Source organism: Sturnus vulgaris, chromosome 1 (genome assembly GCF_052056855.1).
Source record: "Sturnus vulgaris isolate bStuVul1 chromosome 1, bStuVul1.hap1, whole genome shotgun sequence".
In the NCBI taxonomy this organism is placed as follows: Eukaryota; Metazoa; Chordata; class Aves; order Passeriformes; family Sturnidae; genus Sturnus; species Sturnus vulgaris.
Genome location: NC_142243.1, coordinates 115,319,991 through 115,328,265, shown reverse-complemented (window position 1 = coordinate 115,328,265; position 8,275 = coordinate 115,319,991). Strand labels below are relative to the sequence as shown.

Genomic DNA, 8,275 nt, shown 5'->3' with positions numbered 1-8,275 from the left:
TAATAGTACTACTTTGTCTAAATCATAGAGCCTAAAAGATCTAATAGATCAACACGTTCATCTGTCTGCCAGAGGACTGCCCATGTTCTGAAACTTCACAACAATTCAAAGAAGAGCAAATAATAGAGATTAATGAGCAAAGAACAATGTAGTTATTGCAGTGGAGTTGGTTTCTGAAACAAAACAGAATTTAGCAGCTAAATAAAGTGGAAGCTATTAACTGCATCTTTATTACTATGCAAAGGCAAGTAGCAACTGTGTAATTTAACTAGGTCCATTATGCAATCTTTTTTCTAATTATTTCCTGATCTGCTAAACTAATCTCTGTTTTTTAGGGGGTTTGAAAATGAATTAAATGGATTTAAAATGCAGCTGAAAGCCAGGATTATTTAAGGAATGGAGAACAATAGGAAGGCATGACAAGGAAAGATCAGCCATTTGACAATGAAGCAACATCCTGAGCCTGAAGCACAATACTATTGAGTAAGCATCTGAGAAAATGTTTTATTTCTTCACCCAGGATACATTCTCTTTCCTCTTTCTCCTCCACTCCTAGCAGTGGAATTTGGCTTGATGTTAACTTAGAGAAGTTTAAGATGTTAACTTCTCTAAGCTTAACTTGGGCTTCCTAGATGGGACCAAGAACTCCATTTGTTATGTAGCTCTGTAGTATGTCCTACATTTATAGTGTATACTGGATGTCCTAGTTTCATCCCACTTCAATATGGGCAGCTATATTTATGGGTTGTAGGACCCCTAAATGCCCTTTACAGCCAATGCAGAGAGAACTCCAGCAGCCGAAAATTCAAAGAGCCAAAATACAGATTACCTTCTGGAGATGCCTCATCCTCCACTGATTCTAATGGAAACCTAAAATGGGTATAGTTAACACCGGTGGCTAAGTTAGGTGGGAGAATTCTCATCCTCGTAGCTTGTTGTCCTGCATTTACAATTCCTCCTTCCCATCAGAAGTGAAGGCTAAAAAGCTTTTTCTTCCTAAAATGTTTGTTATATGTGTTTCAAAAACTGTTCCTACCACAGTTTTCCAGGCACCATCAATCAGGGTATTTATCTGGCTACAATGCTGGCTTTCTCCAAATAATATCTTGTAATGTAATTATCAGAAAATAAATCTTTGTCTATCCAATAATCACACTGCAATCATGCAAGCCCTAAGATTTTTAATTTCCAAAGAGATCATGGTGCCTGTCAGGATGTAAGGAATTATCACCTTATTTTTTGGTCACGTGGACTAAACCGTTGCAAGTCATAGGAGCAGTGCTGCACTATCAGTTAATGTAGTGCAACATTTTAATAACAAAAGTCTACTTTTGAAGATTTGGAAAATATATTGAATGCCTTTATATTTGAAACTAACACCTTTTCATTTAGGCATGTAAAACCAGTGTTACCCTTTTATCTAATTTCCTGCTCCTTTTACTAGTGATTCAGTTACAGATCCTTTCTGTTAGGAGCTGGCAATTCAGTAGTTCAGTGGACCAAAAAAGTAATGAAATATTTTGCAAGTTTTGTTGGAAAACCAATATAGTAGTACTATTACTAATGAGGAACATACTCATGCTACAACTGGACTTAAGGAAATTAATGAAAAATAACAGGTCCAGCTCTGCCCATTATCGCACTTGTACAATCCTTACTGATTAACCAGAGCCAGACATGCTCACCTAAAGATAAAACTGGGTCCTGTGGTGGGGCTGAATCTACTAAAAAGCACCAAATTTTTTCAAATTCACTCACAGGAATAATTTAGACACAGATTTCAGCCATGCTCTGCATAGAAGGTTGATTATACTTTCTTAATTGTGGACAACAGAATTAGAAATGGGTCTGGCTTAGAGTCCCAGCCAAAGTGCATCTTCTTTTTAGAGAGGTTCAAAACACAAACCTGATCCCAAATGAATTAGTTTCTCCCTCACAAAATCAGAGCATCCAAGTCTTATTTCTTCCCTCGAAAAAATCTGAGAAGGGGATCGTTCTTTAGAGCATAGCAATCCTTATTTGTGTAACTCAATTTAAACCTGATAGTGAACACATTTATTAAATCATCTGGCCTGGCACAGTTATTAAATCACCCTTTGGTGATCACTGAAATACTTTGGAATCTTCCTTTAATCTTGGGTATTTAAAAGCTCTTGGTTTTTATTGGTTGTGTTTCAGGACACCTGACTTCATTACAATGACTGTGATGACAATTTCACCCACCAGGTAATAATAAATTGTGCTTTTGCAAAAATTTTGTGGATAGCTTCCTTTGTCTGTCTCTTAACTTCATCTGTACGTGCTTTTTTCATAGCCACTATATTACTTAATGCCTGCAATTTGTATTGTTGTGGTTTTCTTTCTACTTTTTTTTCCCCTCTTTTTCCGCTACTTCATTCTTTCACTGTTCTTCATTTTCGCTTAGTCTAACATTTATTGTGGATTATTTTTAGGATACATATATATTTGAGGTGGAATTATAATCTGAACATTTATATACTGAGTTTATGTTTTTGTTGGAAAAATTTATAAGTGATGACTGTTCTTACTCTTCTGAGAAATGCAAATAACAAATGGCAGGCTCCAGTTCAATGAATCCTCTACTTCTTTAACAAGACAAAACACTGAAAGCAGGCAAAGAAAATATAACAGGATAATTTTTTACAGTTTATACTGGGGTCAAAAAATATTGCAAATATTGGTGTTTGACTTTCAGATCTGTCATAATATATTGAAATACCATTCAGATTTCAATAACATTTTGAAAACAACATGGAAAAGGTATACTGTAAATAATCATGTTGAAAGGAAATAACACAGTTGAAACTGGAAATTCCTTTTCTTACTTCTAGGCAGATTTCTCAGTTTATTTAGATGTTAAAGAGATCTATTGCCTTTTAAAGTACAGTACTAATAGCTGGGTTAATTTAACTGCCCTTTTCCCACACACACATATGTTTTTGCAGACTAACACCTACTGATACACTTCTCAAACCCTTAAATCCCCTCTGATTCTCAAAGTGCTCTTCTGTCTTCATTTCTGAATGATGGTCACAAAGCATGAAACCTACTGGAATAAATATAGTTTCTAAATGCTAGTCTACAAGTTTCACTGCTGTTTGAGCACATGTAGATAAAGTCTTGCTTACCTAAAAAAAACCCCACACAGTTAAGCTTTCTCTAAAAATTGATTTTTATTTGCAAAGACTAATTGTCTTTTAAACCTAATATATATGGGTAGGATTCAAAAGAAGTGTTACAGAGTGAATGACTGAGGACAGGCATGGGCACATATTTAAAGTGAGGTACCCACATGAGCCAGAAGGGAAGACCAATGCACAGGCACACTGAAGTGACATTACTGGCACAACTGGGAGAGTTTTTACTTTTGCCTTTGTTAGATTAATCCACACTGTTTATTTTGTCACAATTGGTAATTGTTGTTAGATGAAGAACATCTATAATGAATTAGTCATTTCAAAAAGAGATGCCTGGGGAAGGGCGAGTTGATTGAGTTTTGGAAAGGGGTTGTTTGTGTATTTGTTTTCTTACAACTGGCAAAGCTCCAACAGCTATTCTCCAGAAATTTCACAAGAAACATTCATATGGGCAGGAAATCTACTGGCAAGAAACGGCAGATGAAAGAGTTATGTACTGCTGAATGAGAGTTTTGCACCTGCACATTGCCTAAGTTGGAGCACATGCTATTAATATAATAACAATAGCATAATCAGTAGGATGCGTAGTCATCTACTAAGATTATTTCATTTAGAGACTTCATGGACACTTTTGGCATTAGTGGAAAACAAGGAGCTGAATCAACTTCAAATGTGCTCTAAATGGAATGGGGGGGGGGGGAAACACACTTAAGCAATTCCTACCAAGATAATCATGTTTAAAATTAGAACTAGAACTGTGTAACTGAGTCCAAACCAATCTACTGGATTACAGGCAGGGTTGCCCAGTAAGTAAGGGTCAAAGTACTGCTTCAGACTAATTCACTGGATTCTGGTTTATTTCTCCTTTATGAAGAAACTTTTTCTTCCCCCTCAGGGTCATTAAACTTAGACTAGAATAGAGCTGTTCAAAAACTCCTATGGAACAATTTTTGGGGTCAGGATTTGGTAATTCATAAAAATATTTCCAATGAATACCAAAACACATCAAAAAAGTTTCAAAACAAGTGTTGTCCCAGTTTTGAAACCTGGAAGGCCTGAGGTCTTTAGTTCAAAGGTACACTACTTGGTGGGCCATCCTGCAATGATAGGCCATCAATCCTCTACCCTGGCACTCAAAAGGTTGAGCAATGGTCTGCCAGCCAGAGCCCTGCAGGCTTCCAGAAGAACTCAGCTAAAATCCAACTGTCCCTGAAAAACTTTAGATTTCAGTCAACTGCCAAGATCTCTCTTGAAGTTTTTTAGACAGCTTTGCTTTTGAGACTGGTTCCATCACTTTTCTGTGTAGATATGCGGAGTTTTTTCCTAATAAATAGTTTCACTGCAAAGAAACCATTTTATCCATCTCAGTAATCACCTAGATTATGCAAAATGGTGTTCCATCCCTGCATTTCTCCCTGGATCCATGATGCTGCTCCTGACTTCAGGCACAGAAAGGTTATTATGGACCTTGGAGATGTGCAATTCAGTCTGTCTGTGCTGACCAACAGCTCTCCCACGCAGAGTGTCCTTTCTTACAGGGTTCCATCTCGAGTGGTTTCTAAGCAGTAAGGAGATAATGCTCACTGCTTCCCCTGGTGAGAGGGCTGAGACCTGGCCAAGATGTTTCGTGAGGAATTTTGGCCCTTTCCTACTGGGAATCTGAAATACCCTGAAAGTAAGAGGAAACACAGTTGTGACAAAATCACTAAAATCAACTAAAACAGTAATAAAGAAATATGAAACTTATATTGCTATATTTTGTGTAAGTGTTATGGTATATCTACCCAGAACATACAACAGCATTTGGAAGAGCCCTGTGGGGGAGTGGGGAATGCACTGCTGAAACTTTGCACTACCATGCTACAAAAACTTGTACTTGTTGTCCAGCCACACTTGCTGCCCCAGCCTAAGTTTTCCTACATGACAGACAAGTTTGCCTTCACTGAGAGTCAGGAAAGCGACTTACTTATCTGGAATTTTATCCACCAGAAGGCCAAAATACTGAGCATGGCCTCTGAGCTGAGTAGCAACAATGAACCAACATCCCTGGAAAACCATCTGGTGGTCAAAGGTTTTCTACTTCTCTAGACAGAAATAGTTTAGGGTCTGACCTGCAGTGGTTCATACATTTACTGAGGGAGATTTTTCACTAGTCGCCATAGCAGATAAACCACTGCTCTCATCTGAATCAGACTTTTACTATAAAGACAGCTAAATCAACATCAGCATGAGTATGTTATCAGCAATGTTTTCTGAGGTTTGTTTTCTTTCCTTTATTGGATGCAAAATCCATTGAGTTGCAAGAAATACTGAGCGGGAAAAGCCATTTTAAATTACATATTTGCATTGTCATGGGTTGGACTCAATGATCTCAAAGGCCTTTTCCAGCCCAGTAGATTCTGTGATTCTGTTTATGATTTAATGTTGTTTGAACAACTAACCTATAAACTTTATCATTTTGCTATTAGAAAGAAGAAATAAAAATTATATGAAACTTGTAAAGAATCACAGAGTTCTCTTCCAGATTGCTGACAGTCAGTAAATGCTTCAAAAATCTCTCCTACTTCTTTACATGTAGATATTAAAATTCAGCAGTCCAGTGAACTGGACTATAAAATCAGCATATCTACCCCAGAAAACGGACACATTTTGCTTTGCAGTAATGTTCTTTGCAGAATGCATTTGTGGGACAGCAGGTTGGCACTGGGCGGTGAAAGGTATTCACCATTTTGTAGAACAAAGCAGCCATGGCTAATCTTTTTTGTTTCGAGATAATAAAAGGAAAGTCTCATTTTGCAACTATTAAAAAAAAAGTTGAAGTGCTACAGCAGTAAGCAAAAATGCAGTCCACTCATAGTTTAAAGAGCTCCACGCCTACTGTACATAAAATAATACACTGGTATCATTAGCATAGACAACAGCTTGTTTTCAATTTGGTTGCAGATAATGAAATTATCCCCCAAATTACCATAAAGTGGAACAAATAAACACAAAAGCAAACTCTTTCTTTTTCTCTCTCTCTCTTTTTTTTTTTTTTTTTCATTTTTCCCCTTCAGCAGCGCTGGCTTTCTGCTATTTAGAATGAAAGCAAAGCTTCTGTTTTTGCAGAGCTCCAGTTTGACCTCAAGCAGATAAAGAACATGAAATGACAAACACGCAGCAAAGAGTTACTGTGTCCTTCCCCCCTGGGCTGTGTTTACATTAGGAAATGTACCCGGGGAGGAGGGAGGGAGGCAGGAGGGGAGGCTGCCTTTCAGCGCGGCGCTCGGCTGCGCTGGCTCCGGCTGGAGCTGGCCCCTCTCTCTGAGTCAGCTTACTCCACTCCAGATGTGCCGCGGCTCCAGCGTGGCTGCCATCTACAGTAAATCGGCATCTGAGGGCTCGTCAATCTGTGGGGTAGAGCAATTGCGGTCTCGCCAGGCCGCCCCACTGGCACAAACAGAAATTTGCGCCGCTGAACTGGAAAAGGAGGAGGAGGAGGAGGAGGGAAAGGGGCGACAGGGAGGGAAGGAGGCAAATAACGGGAGAGCAGTGTGTGAAAGTTGAGGGGCTGGAAGGTGTCCGCTCCCGGGAGGAGAAGGGGAAGAAATAAACACTAACAGTCAACTGAGGAAATGTTCTTAATGCATTTGTAAATTTACTTGTAAATGTTTTACACTTTAGAGAGAAAGGGGAATGCTGCGTATCATTTGGCAATGTTGGCTGCCTATAGGTCCCTGTGGATATACTGCTCTAGTACGACTTGTAACCAGGGAAAGAGAAACATAAAATAGCTGGGAAAACACAGCCAATTAGTCATTACACATAGATTGTAAAAACAAGAGAGAGAGAGAGGAAGAGACAGAGAAATAAATGCCCCTAGCAAATTGAGTCCCTCTTGTTTATGTCCCCGCAACATGAGCACGAAAACCAGAGGCAACGATGCCTTCTAATCAAAGTGCGACTTGCAAACCAGTGAGTGCTCCCATTCAAAATCCTCCAGGATTTCCTGACGCTCACAAGATTTACCTATTTGCTGTCATTGTAAAAAACAAATTGTTTCACTAATCAGGGAGTTTGCTTTGGACCCGACCCCAGTTGTACGAACTCCAATTTGGACGTTCATTTCTGATCTCCTGCCGCCTACGCAGCCGTTGCTAACTCAGTTTTAATAGGATGAGAAAACGATCTTTTCTTTTATAGTGGGTTCAAATGAGCTACCCAGCTTCAGGCTGACTGTAGCTGTGTTTTCCTAATCACCATTTTTTTATAGCAATTCCGAGGATGAAAACGCCTGCTCCCCCTCCTTTCTCTTCCGACAGCGCCAAGTCTAAGAATGCAAATAAGTGTTAAATTGAAACACAGAACAAAAATGGGTCAGATTTAGTGTAATTGAGTCATAGTTAAATTTAGGCTGCTTTTATTTGCAAATGTGTACTTTAACAGCAGTTCCATATAGCATCTCTGGATAGAATGAGATGCCTCATTTATTTATTATTTTTACGGTGGTTGTGCCTGAAATTCTCAGTGAAGGCTCACAACCCCATTGTGCCAAGCACCCTAAAAAGATGAGCTATGCATTTTAAAAACTCTCCTTTGCCAGAGAAGCTATCCTCAGAGTACCATCTGCATTAAGTAGCAGCACCTTAAAAGGACAGAAATGTTGTCAGCTGTTCCAAATTTTCAAAAATTGTGAATCAAAGCTGAAAAATCCCAAGGCTGCAGGAGAAAAAGTCATAAGATTTTTCAAAGAATATATGCCACATCCTTTCTTGTGTCCTAATTTGTGAGTTTTCAAACCCTCCCAAGACAGTGTAAAATTATTAAAGTTTCTTTTTTAAAAGGAATGTTCAGATTCTCACAGTATCCATTGACTTAAGGAATGGAGGCGTAAAAATATCAAATATCACTAGATTTGAAACAAAACTTTAATACTTGGCAATCCAATATACAGTTTTCTATGGGATTTGATTTTCCTTGGCACTCCATTGACTGGATGGGGTAGTGAGCTCTTCCCTCTCTACCTTCTGTAAGGTAAAAAGTGCTTTGATTCCCACCATGAAGAACATATGTAATCATGGACGAATAAATAATTAAATATGATTATTCCTCTGCATAACTTTCATACTGGGCTTTCA

General features: G+C 38.6%; 1 long non-coding RNA gene across 1 annotated transcript; it reads right to left on the bottom strand.

Annotated features, from left to right (window-relative positions):
- Positions 1-3,169: 3,169 nt before the first annotated feature.
- Positions 3,170-6,748, bottom strand: LOC148225433 (uncharacterized). The gene is made up of 2 exons (XR_015804104.1): positions 6,476-6,748; positions 3,170-4,827 (listed from the first exon to the last, which is right to left on the bottom strand). It is a non-coding gene; the product is annotated as an uncharacterized LOC148225433 (long non-coding RNA).
- Between the last annotated feature and the right edge of the window lie 1,527 nt (positions 6,749-8,275).